The sequence below is a fragment of the Rattus norvegicus genome, chromosome 13 (assembly GCF_021556685.1).
Source record: "Rattus norvegicus strain SHRSP/BbbUtx chromosome 13, alternate assembly SHRSP_T2T, whole genome shotgun sequence".
NCBI classification, from domain to species: Eukaryota; Metazoa; Chordata; class Mammalia; order Rodentia; family Muridae; genus Rattus; species Rattus norvegicus.
This window is the reverse complement of record NC_141546.1, coordinates 62,930,344-62,941,371: the sequence shown is the minus strand read 5'-3', so window position 1 is coordinate 62,941,371 and position 11,028 is coordinate 62,930,344. Positions and strand designations below refer to the sequence as shown.

Genomic DNA, 11,028 nt, shown 5'->3' with positions numbered 1-11,028 from the left:
CAGTCTGTTATAGTCACTCCTTCTTAATTATCTTGTTTGCTTTGCTGTTTATTTGTCCTTAAACTTCTTCCCTTAAGTAGATACATAAAAATGTCCCCGCTTCATGTTAAATACATATTTTTCTTCTTTGACCTTACACACACACACACACACACACACACACACACACACACACACACAAACATAGCACTATGTTTAATTAATTAGAGGAACTTCTTAAAAGCATTTAAACTGTAGATAATCTATACTATGTGCAGCCCAATATTTTAGCACAATTTATGGATACTTGATGATTCTGGAAGATGACTGTCTTTGCGTTGACCCTCCACAGCCTAACAATAACTTCATTGCTACATTATTTATTTCAGAATCATATAATTTGTTTTATTTCTTAGAATCCCAAGTTTATTATTAAAGAGAATTTTAGTGAATTTACCTCAAATGAGATTCCCATACTATATATGGCCTTTAACTGGATATCTGCAAGATTGCCCATCAGGTAAAACTTACTGCTGCCAACCTGAGCAAATTAGATAGATAGATAGAAAGATAGATAGATAGATAGATAGATAGATAGATAGATAGATAGATAGAACAAATGAAACTTTAGAAGTTTTATATCGTGAACATTGTGCTTTGCATGTTTAATATATGTATATATAACAATTAAAAATAGTAATTTAAACATTGTTAAGGTTTTATAATGTGTTTATTCTCTTTTTCACTTGTTTTGTTTTGTTGTCAGTAATTTTCTCAGTTATCCCAGTTTGGTTTTAGAATTCTTTACATTGAAGTCTGGGCTTGAACTCTGATCTGTCTCTATTTCCCAAGCACTGAGTTTACTGTCATCTTCTTCCACAACCAACTGTATTAAAATACATTTTAATTTTAATTTTTGAGATAAGAATATAATTACATCATTGTTTCCTTTCTTTCCTTTCAAACCCTGCCATATACCCCTGCCCCTTGCTCTCTTTCAATGTTTAACCTTGTTATCTTCGATTAGTGTTACACACATTTATGTATACATATTTTTCATACACCCAACTAATGAAGCACATATCTGTGAAAAATATTGAACATATGCACATTTTTTAAATCATGGCATATTAGCATAATGAAATGTACTATAAAGTTTAATGGTAAAGTAGCTTTTGGGAGTAACACATATTCCATTTCACGATGCTTTGAATGGAGAAGGCAGAAAGCACAACAGGAAATACTCTGTCGAATCTAAAGCATTCAATGACCTCTTTCCGACCCTAATGATCCTAGAACTGGAGAGTCTGATGCCAAACAGCTTGTGGGGGCAAAGTCTCTGGTAGTCAGCCACGGTTCTTTTCTTTCTCACTTATGTAGTTCTAATAAAAGTAGCTTGATGTGGTGATTAAATTAAATTAGATTATCCATGTAAAGTGCCTGCACCTACTAAATTCTTACTTAATGGTCATTATTAGTTGCATTAATTGTGGCATAACACCTGCTATAGGCAGCATCATGCAGGGAGAAGACAACTGGATTAAAATTGCAATGCAATAAACAAAATCCACTCTATATACTAACGTTAACTTTTTAGGGTATTCTGAGAAAGCAGCTACAAGTTTCCAGCATGCTTCTGTAAATCATTAGCTGGACAAGGCACTGTCAGTTAGGTTCATCTAAAATATTCATGTTATATTTTTCCTCCCTCTAATGAACATTTACTTTTAGTGGAATTGCATCTTATTTTTCCTTCCACATATTTACAGACCAGAAAATGAGAATTGCTTTTCACAGTAGGAAGGGACAATAATTATGCCTTAAAATTTTCTGTTTATTAGTTTAGCCCTCTCCATGTTGGAACACTGGAGAACACTAATTAATTGGTAAGATATAATTTATTTAAATTTTATTGTGCAGAATATTTTATGTGTAAAAGCATTATTAGTCATCTTGAACTCTCAAACTTATTAGGATTCAGAAAAATTAGTTTTATTCATTTTTCCTCTCTTTCCTTTTTATTTTTCTCTTCACTTAAAGTAAGATACTAGTTTTTTTTTTTAAAGATAGTAGATAGCTAAATGTTAATATATGAAGTTGTTTATCATTAACTCAACTTCTATTGCTGTCTGTCTTGGTGTACAAAGTATTTCTTAGTTTCTTATGTGTAAGAAGGCTTACTTATTTTATCATAGCTATTACTATTACTATTAATTATTGAGTCATTTTGAGGTGTGAAATTAATTGGCTAAGAAACAACATTTTAATTTGAAATCAAAAAGAAAAAGAAGGGAGACTTTAGGAGTAGAATAAAGAAGAAAATAAAAATCATGAATTTGTCCCTAGAAGCATTGCAAATGTGTCTATTGTGTCACATATGCATCAATCGGCAGCAGAGAGGAGAGATACTATGTCTAAACTCAAGTGTTCTGTCCTATGAACAGCTAAATGATTAGTAGCCTAGCATTACCTAAGGAAAGCAAACCTGAGACAACCACCAGTCTTTTGCTACAAAAGCTCTTATGGCTGCCAGGAAGATGAATCATCCAGAAACTAAAAGAACTCTCCCTGGGACAAAGAGAGCAAGAGAGTTGACCCTGTCCTTACCCAGCTCCAGAACTGTGTGGAGTTGTGGGAAAGCCAGTGCCGAAGGATAAGAGATTGGGAGACCTGGCTCTAATACTCATCTATTGTGAAGGTGAAGTAGATACAGGAGAGATACCCTACTCTTCCTGCACTATTCACTGCATGCAGCAGGTAGGAGACCTGGCCCTGGGGACAGGAGAGTAGAAGAGTGGATCTTGCCTACCATCAGCTGTAGCACTCAGGAGAGTGTGTTTTACAAAGACTCTTAATGGTTCCCAGGACCATGAGCCAACCAGAGACTACTGTGACTAGAAAACACAGTATAGCTGACTCTGGTAGCCTGGTAGGACAGAGGGCATGGGCATGTAAGAGCTCATCCTGGAACTTGTCTGCTATATGGTGAAATGGACAAAGGAGAGGTGATCCCCACCTTTTACCCACTGCTACCTACAGCAGGCAGGAGAACCTCTCCCCTGACACAGCACTCAGAAGACCAGACACTGGACCTCACCTGTGTAGCATAACAGAACTGACCTTAATGGCAGAGGTATGGGTAACCTAGCCCTGAGGACATGAATGTGGAAGTATTGTCTGCTGGGCAGTGGTTTTGGATGAGGAAAAGATGCCCTCCTCCTATCCCTAGTCCCTTGCCATCCATGGCAGGTGAGAGAACAAGGTCATGAGAATAGGAGTACTTGTCATGTCCCTCACTGGCTACAACACTCTGGTTTGAAAGGGTGGGGGGGTGGGTATGAAGTGAGTGGAGAAGAGTCAAATAGGAACGGATGGATGATGTGAAATTCACAAAGAACCAATAAAATGTTAGTTTAAATAAAAAGAAAAATAGGAAATAAAAGTTCAGGAAAAACAGTGATGTGAAAATACGTATATAATCATAAACATGACTTTCCTTTTAAATAAACTTATATTATCTTTGTTAATAAGCACAGGCATTAATTATATAATTACTTTCTTAATATTAGATTTAAGCCGTGTATATTGGCTCAAGCGTATATTCTCAAATACTGAGTTTAATCAGCTCTAAAAAGTCCAGGATCGCCTGGCTTACAGGATAAATCCAGGGCAGCTTAGTAATAAGTGAGCCATGTCTCATTAAATAGATAAATAAATATACCCAAATTAGCACATTATCAAAAAATACACAGGTATAATGAATGCTATTCTTTTTTTCCATATTTATTAACTTGAGTATTTCTTATTAACATTTCGATTGTTATTCCCCTTCCCGGTTTCCAGGCCAACATCCCCCTAGCCCCTCCCCCTCCCCTTCGATATGGGTGTTCCCCTTCCCGTCCTCCCCCCATTACCGCTCTCACCCCAAAATCATGTTCACTGTGGGTTCAGTCTTGGCAGGACCAAGGGCTTCCCCTTCCACTGGTGATCTTACTAGACTATTCATTGCTAAATATGAGGTTGGAGCCAAGGGTCAGTCCATGTATAGTCTTTGGGTAGTGGCTTAGTCCCTGGAAGCTCTGGTTGGTTGGCACTGTTGTTCATATGGGGTCTTGATTCTTATTATGTCCTAGGCACAACTGATATCATTCTGTTCAGAGTCTGGAGAGGTGCAAAAATCAGTCCCATGATGCTGAACAACTCTAGAAACAGTTGTCTCTAAGTCATCACCAAGAAGTGTGGAGATTAGAGTTTTAAACTGTTCATCTTTCACTGTACTGCCTTCCCGGAAGCAAGTAGAGAGGAGTAGAGAACTATTGGCACCTTTCTAATGACCTATAGGCACAAAGTTCTAGCCCAAAGTACCCCAATTGCATTAGGAAACTATCCAGAGAGTATGGCTCGCCACTCCAATAGCTGTTCTATCATCACTAGAAATCTCAATACTTACAGAGTCTGCCAACCCATTTCTATGGGGTTCTGTGCATATTCTTATCTAATCCACACATTTGCTTCTAAATTTCACACACCAACCACAGATATAATTAAATTGCATTATATTGTTAACCTACCTTTCCCTCTTTATTTCTTTCAGCATTGAATCTACTTGGCAACATCTCTCTTGAGAAATGTTTTATTGAAGGCATACAGTGTGTTGCTGTATTCTGTTCTTTTCTTTCTGTCTTAAATCTAACACCAGAAATAGAAATGGAATAACAATATCCTTTCCCTCTTGTCTTTGATCCCAGATACTTGTCTTTGGTACATTGACCCTTCAGAATATAGATCACTATATTCACACTATTGGCAGCATAGGAACTGCCTTTCAAAGTTTAATAATTTCAAAGGATACAGTATCTGTATCATTTCAAAGTTACCTAATCATATGTTTTAAATAGTATTTTCTGTCTCTGCTGAGAAATATGATAATCAGTTTAATTTTACTTAAGAAGATTCTTGTAACCAGAGCTAACCAGTACACTGTTCTGTTTGTTATTTGCTTATTATAAAGATTGAGAACTAATTCAGAAATCTTTTAGTAGTTTGATGACCTCTATTAATAATTAATTATGTAATTATCCTAAGCATGAACTCTTTATATTCTTATTTCATTTTTTTATACATTAGAGGAAAGTTTTCATTTTGTACAGCTTTAAGTAAGTAGGAATGAAACAACAAAAATAACAAATATCTGAATTGTTACATGATACGATTCCTAGGTCCTTTTGTTGGCCTATAAATTCATGATATTTAATATATTGATGTCTAGTGTATTGAATTTCTTATATAATTTGGATGTTAGCCCTCTGTCACATGTGGAATTGATAAAAAAATACTTCCAATTCTCTAGGCTGGCATGTTATTCTATTGGTGGTGCCCTTTGCCTTATAGAATCTTTTCAATTTGATGAGGCTCCATTAATTTTATTCTTGTGCTTATGTTACTGGTAATCTGCTAAGGAATTTGACTTCTATGTTCAAGTTTATTCTCCACTTTCTCTTCTACCAGTTTCAGTGTTTCTTCTTTTATATTGAGGTCTGGGTTTATTGGGACTTAAGTTTTATGCACATGGTAGATATGGATGTATTTACATACTGCTACATGCCTACATACAGCATTCTACAACATCATTTGTTGAAGAAGCTTTTATTCTTTGTTTCTTTACTGTATATTTCTGGCTCCTTTATCAAAAATCAGAAGTCCATACGTGTGTGAATATGTGTCTGAGTCTTAGATTTCATAAGATTAATCATCCTTTCTGTTCTCAGGGCAATACTACGCAGTTTTTATCAATATAGCTAAGTAGTATAGCTTAAAATCAGGGATGTGAGATTCTGGAAGTTCTTTTACATATACAAGATTGTTTATCTTTATTGTTTTGTTTATATAAAGTTGAATATTGTCCTTTCAATGTCTATAAAGTGTTGGCTGGGAATTTTGGTGGGGATTGCATTGTAGTCACATGTAGATTTTTTTTATCATTGGCCTTTTCTTTCTTTCTTTCTTTTTCTAACTATACCAACCTTACATATCCTTGAGCATAGTGAAAACTGGAGAAACTAGAGAGAGCATAAACTAGCAGCTAGACAGCACACCTGAAAGCTCTAGAACAAAAAGAAATAAATACAGTAAAGAGGATTAGACAACAGTAAATAGTAAAATTCAGGACTGAAAACAACCAAGTAGGTACAAAAAGAAATATACAAAGAATCAACAAAATAAGGAATTGGCTTTTTGAGAAAATCAACAAGATAGATAAACCCTTAGCCAGACTAGCCAGAGAGCACAGAGACAGTATCCAAATTAACAAAATGAGAACTCAAAAAGCAGATATAACAAAAGAAACTGAAGAAATTAAAAAAAAAATCAGAACCTATTAAAAAGGCCTATACTCTACAAAACTGGAAAATCTGGAAGAAATGGACAATTTTCTAGATAGATGCCAGGGACAAAGTTAAATCAGAATCAGATGGACCATCTAAACAACCTCATCACCCCTAAAGAAATAGAAACAATCCTTAAAAGTCTCCCAAACAAAGGGGAGGGGGTGTGCCCAGGACCGATTGGTTTATTGCAGAAATCTATCAGACCTTCAAAGAAGACCTAATACCAATACTCTTCAAACTATTCCACAAAATAAAAACACATGGAACACTACTCAATTTTTTCCTTGAAGCCACAATTATGCTTAAACCTAAACAACACAAAGAACCAGCAAAGAAAGAGAACATTGGACCAAATTCCCTGATGAATATCTATGCAAAAGAACTCAATAATTTTTTTGCAAACCAAACCCAAGAACATAATAAACATCCATCATGATCAAGTGGGCTTCATCCTAGGGATGGAGAGATGGAACAACATACGGAAATCCTTCAATGTAATCCACTATATAAACAAACTCAATTGTTGTGGGGGGGACACATTATCATCTCAATAGGTGCAGAGAAGGCATTTATTTGACACAATTCAACACACCTTCATGGTAAAATACTTGGAAAGATCAGGAATTCAAGGCACATAGGTAAATACAGTAAAAGTAATATTCAACAATCCGTAGCCAACATCAAAGTAAATGGAGAGAAACTTGAAGCAATCCCACTAAAATCAGGGACTAGACAAGGCTGCCCACTTTTTCCCAACCTATTCAAAATAGCACTCGAAGTCCTAGCCAGATCAATTAGACAGCAAAGAGAGGTCAAGGGATACAAATTAGAAAGGAAGAATTCAAAATATCACTATTTGAAGATGATATGATAATATACTTAAGTGACTCCCAAAATTCTATCAGAGAACTCCTACAGATGATAAACATCCTCAGCAAATAGGCTGGATATAAAATTAACTCAGACAAATCAGTAGCCTTCCTCTACTCAAAGGATAAATAGATGATAAAGAAATTAGGGAAATGATACCCTTCACAATAGTCACAAATAATACAAAAATATGTTGGTGTGACTCTAACCAACCAAATGAAAGATCTGAATGACATGAAGTTCAGAAAGAAATCAAAGATCTCAGAAGATGGAAAGATCTCCCGTCTTCATGGATTGGAAGGTTTAATATAGTAAAAATGATTATCTTGCCACAAGCCATCTCCAAATTCAGTGCAATCCCCACCAAAATTAAAACTCCATTCTTAATAGAGTTAGAAAGAGGAATTTGCAAATTTATTTGGAATAACAAAACCCCATGATAGTGAAAGCTCTTCTCAACAATAAAAGAACTTCTGGGGGAATCACCATCCTTGACCTCAAGTTGTATTACAGATCAATCGTGATAAAAAAAACTGTATGGTATTTGTACAGAGACAGGCAGGCTGATCAGTGGAATAGAAATGAAGACCCAGAAATGAACCCACATGCCTATGGTTACTTAAGTTTGACAAAGGAACTAAAACGATCCACTGAAAAAGAGACAGCATTTTCAACAAACCTGCTAGTTCAACTGGCAGTGAGCATGTAGAAAATGCAAATCAATCTATTCTTATGGCCCTATACAAAGCTCAATTCCAATTGGATCAAGGACTTCCACATCAAACCAGATACACTCAAAATTTCCTGAACACCAATGGTTTAGGCTTTAAGATCAACAATCTACAAATGGTACCTCATAAAATTGCAAATCTTCGGTAAGGCAAGGGACACTGTCAATAGGACAAAATGTCAACAAACAGATTTGGAAAAGATCTTTACCAATTTTACCTCCAATACAGGGCTAATATCCAATATATACAAATAACTCAAGAAGTTAGACTTCAAAGAGCCAAATAACCCTATTAAAAATGGGGCACAAAACTAAACAAAGAATTCCTAGCTAAGGAATGTCGAATGGCTGAGAAGTAGCTAAGGAAATGTTCAACATCCTTAGTCATCAAGGAAATGCAAATCAAAACGACCCTGAGATTTCACCCCACACCATTCAAATTGTCTAAGATCAAAAAATCAGATGAAAGTAGATGTGGGTGAGAAGATAGAGAAAGAGGAACATTCCTCCATTGTAGGTGGACTGCAAGCTGATACCACTGTGGAAATCAGTCTGGCAGTTCCTCAGAGCATTGGACATAGTACTACCTGAGGACCCAGTTATACCACACTGGGCATATACTTAAAAGAAGTTGGAGAGAGCCCAGATGTCCTTCAACAGAGGAATAGATACAGAATGTATGGTACATTTATACAATGGAGTACTACTCAGCTACTAAAAAAAATGACTTCATGATATTTTTTTTGTAGGCAAATAGAAGAAACTAGAAAATAACATCCTGAGTGAGGTAACTGAGTCAGAAAAGAACACACATGGTATGCACTTACTGTTAAGTGGATATTAGCCCAAAAGCTCCAACTACCCATTTACAGAACACGTGAAGCTCAAGAAGGAACACCAAAATGTGGATATTTTAGTCCTTCTTAGAAGGGGGAACAAAATATACACAGGAGGAAAAAGGAGACAAAATGTGGAACAGAGACTGAAAGAAAGGCCATTGGGAGACATCCCCACATGGAGCTCCATCCCATAGACAATCACCAAATCCAGACACTATTGAAGATGCCAAGAAGTGTATGTTGACAGGAGTCTGGTATAGTTGTCAGGCTCTGTCTGTCTGACAAATACAATGTTGGATTCTCTCAGCCAACCACTGGTCTGTGATTGGGGTCCTTAATGGAGGAGTTAAAGAAAGGACTGAAGGAGTAAAGGTGTTTGCAAACCCATAGGAAGAACAACAATATCATTCAACAAGACCACCCCCCAGATCTCCCAGGGACTGAACCACCAACCAAAGAGTATACATGGAGTGAACCATGGCTCTAGCAGCATATGTAACAGAGGATAGCCTTCTTGGGCATCAATGGAAGGAGAGGCCCTTGGTCCTGTAAAGTCTTGATGACCCAGTGTAGGGGAATTCTAAGGTGGGAAGGAGGTAGGGAGGAGGTAGGTCAGTAGGGAGCACCCTCATAGAAGCAGGAAAGGGGGGGGATGTGATAAGAATTTCTGGAGGGGTAACTGGGAAAAGGTATAATATTTGAAATGTAAATAAAGAAAATATCCAATAATGTGTGTGTGTGTGTGTGTGTTGTTGATATCCTTACTAAATATCTTAAGTTTTCTACATACACTTGTTTCATCTTAGTGTCTGAAGTTAGAGAGTTAATAACCATTTATCCAATTGGATCCAGTTTTGTACTCTTTTTTTGGTTTCAATTGTACTTCAGTATATCTCCCTTTCCTATATATTGATGGTTCCTTTTTATGAACAGTTTTTCTCCAATATTTACAACCTTGCTCCTTCAGGATTTTATGTTTCTACTGGGTTTTTTTTCCAACATCAAATGATACTTTTTCATAAAATTGACTTCTTTTTCAATCTCTCCATCCTTCTTCCACAATTGTCCCTGTGTATTGGAGTAGTAATATAGATGTCCACTTAGAGCTCAAAACACATGAGTGACTTACTCTCAGAACTTTGAACTGTTATAAGTCCTGGCATTAATAATTGCCCATAGTAAAAGAAAATTAAAAGGGTGAGAGCAACACTAGTCTGTGGGTACAAACATAATTACCTGTAAATTAGAGGGCTGATAAGATTTCTGTGAAATGTTGTCCTTTGAATATGGCCAAATCATTGCACTCATGAACATGCGTAGGTTGTTACTTCCTACACAAACCTAGGTGTAACTGCTTACACATTGGAGATGGAGAGGGAGGGAGGGAAGGAGGGAGAGAGAGAGAGAGAGAAGTGGTCAGCAGCCATGTCTTGCAAATATTCAGAGTAATGAGGTTTGAAAGAAAATCGTTCCTTCAATATATTTTACTATCCACTTCTTCATCTCTCAATCATACACAACGTTTTTGTCATCAACTTATAATTTTATTTTTATATTGTAATTTAGGGCAGTTGCTGGGAGATAAAGGGAGGAAACTGTCTGAAGACATGTTATGCGAAATGTATATGATATAGCTATAAACATTGGAACAAAGGTCTCAAAGAACTGTTGTTCTCTGCATTTTGTCCAGTTGTGTTGTATGATGATGTAGAGGGCCGCAATAACATTCGCCACCACTAGATGGCGCTGGCTTCCACTGCGCCCCACGTGGAAGGCCAGGATAGCCTCCTCCATTACAAGATGGCGCCAGCCTTCGCCGCGCCAGCCGACTTCCTTTCAGGAAGTTCACTGTGTGCGCATGTGCAAGAGTGCCTCCGTTCCAGGTCTTTGCCCACTCCGGGGCGTGCCTATGAGATCATGGGTAAGCAACCAATCAGGCGTGGACACGCCACATTAGGGTGTATATAAGCAGCGCCATTCTGGGGCTCGCTCTCTCCTCTTCAAGATGTAATAAACGCTTTGCTGCAGAAGGATCCTGGTGTCTGCGCATCCTTTTTGCTGGCGAGACGATGGGCACGTGACATTTGGTGCCGAAACCCGGGACAAATGCCACACCATCGCCGGCGCCGAGGAGAGCCTCCGCTCTCGGAGAGGGTCCAGAACTGCAGGTCGAGAGGTAAGCTCTGAGAGGTATGTTTGGTCTTGATACAGCATGTCAGAAACA

The 11,028-nt window shown here is 37.3% G+C and overlaps 1 non-coding gene across 1 annotated transcript; it reads left to right on the top strand.

Moving 5' to 3' along the window:
* Positions 1 to 2,314: 2,314 nt before the first annotated feature.
* LOC120096405 (small nucleolar RNA SNORA17) lies at positions 2,315 to 2,447 on the top strand. Its single transcript, XR_015636426.1, has one exon. It is a non-coding gene; the product is annotated as a small nucleolar RNA SNORA17 (small nucleolar RNA).
* The last annotated feature ends 8,581 nt before the right edge of the window (positions 2,448 to 11,028 follow it).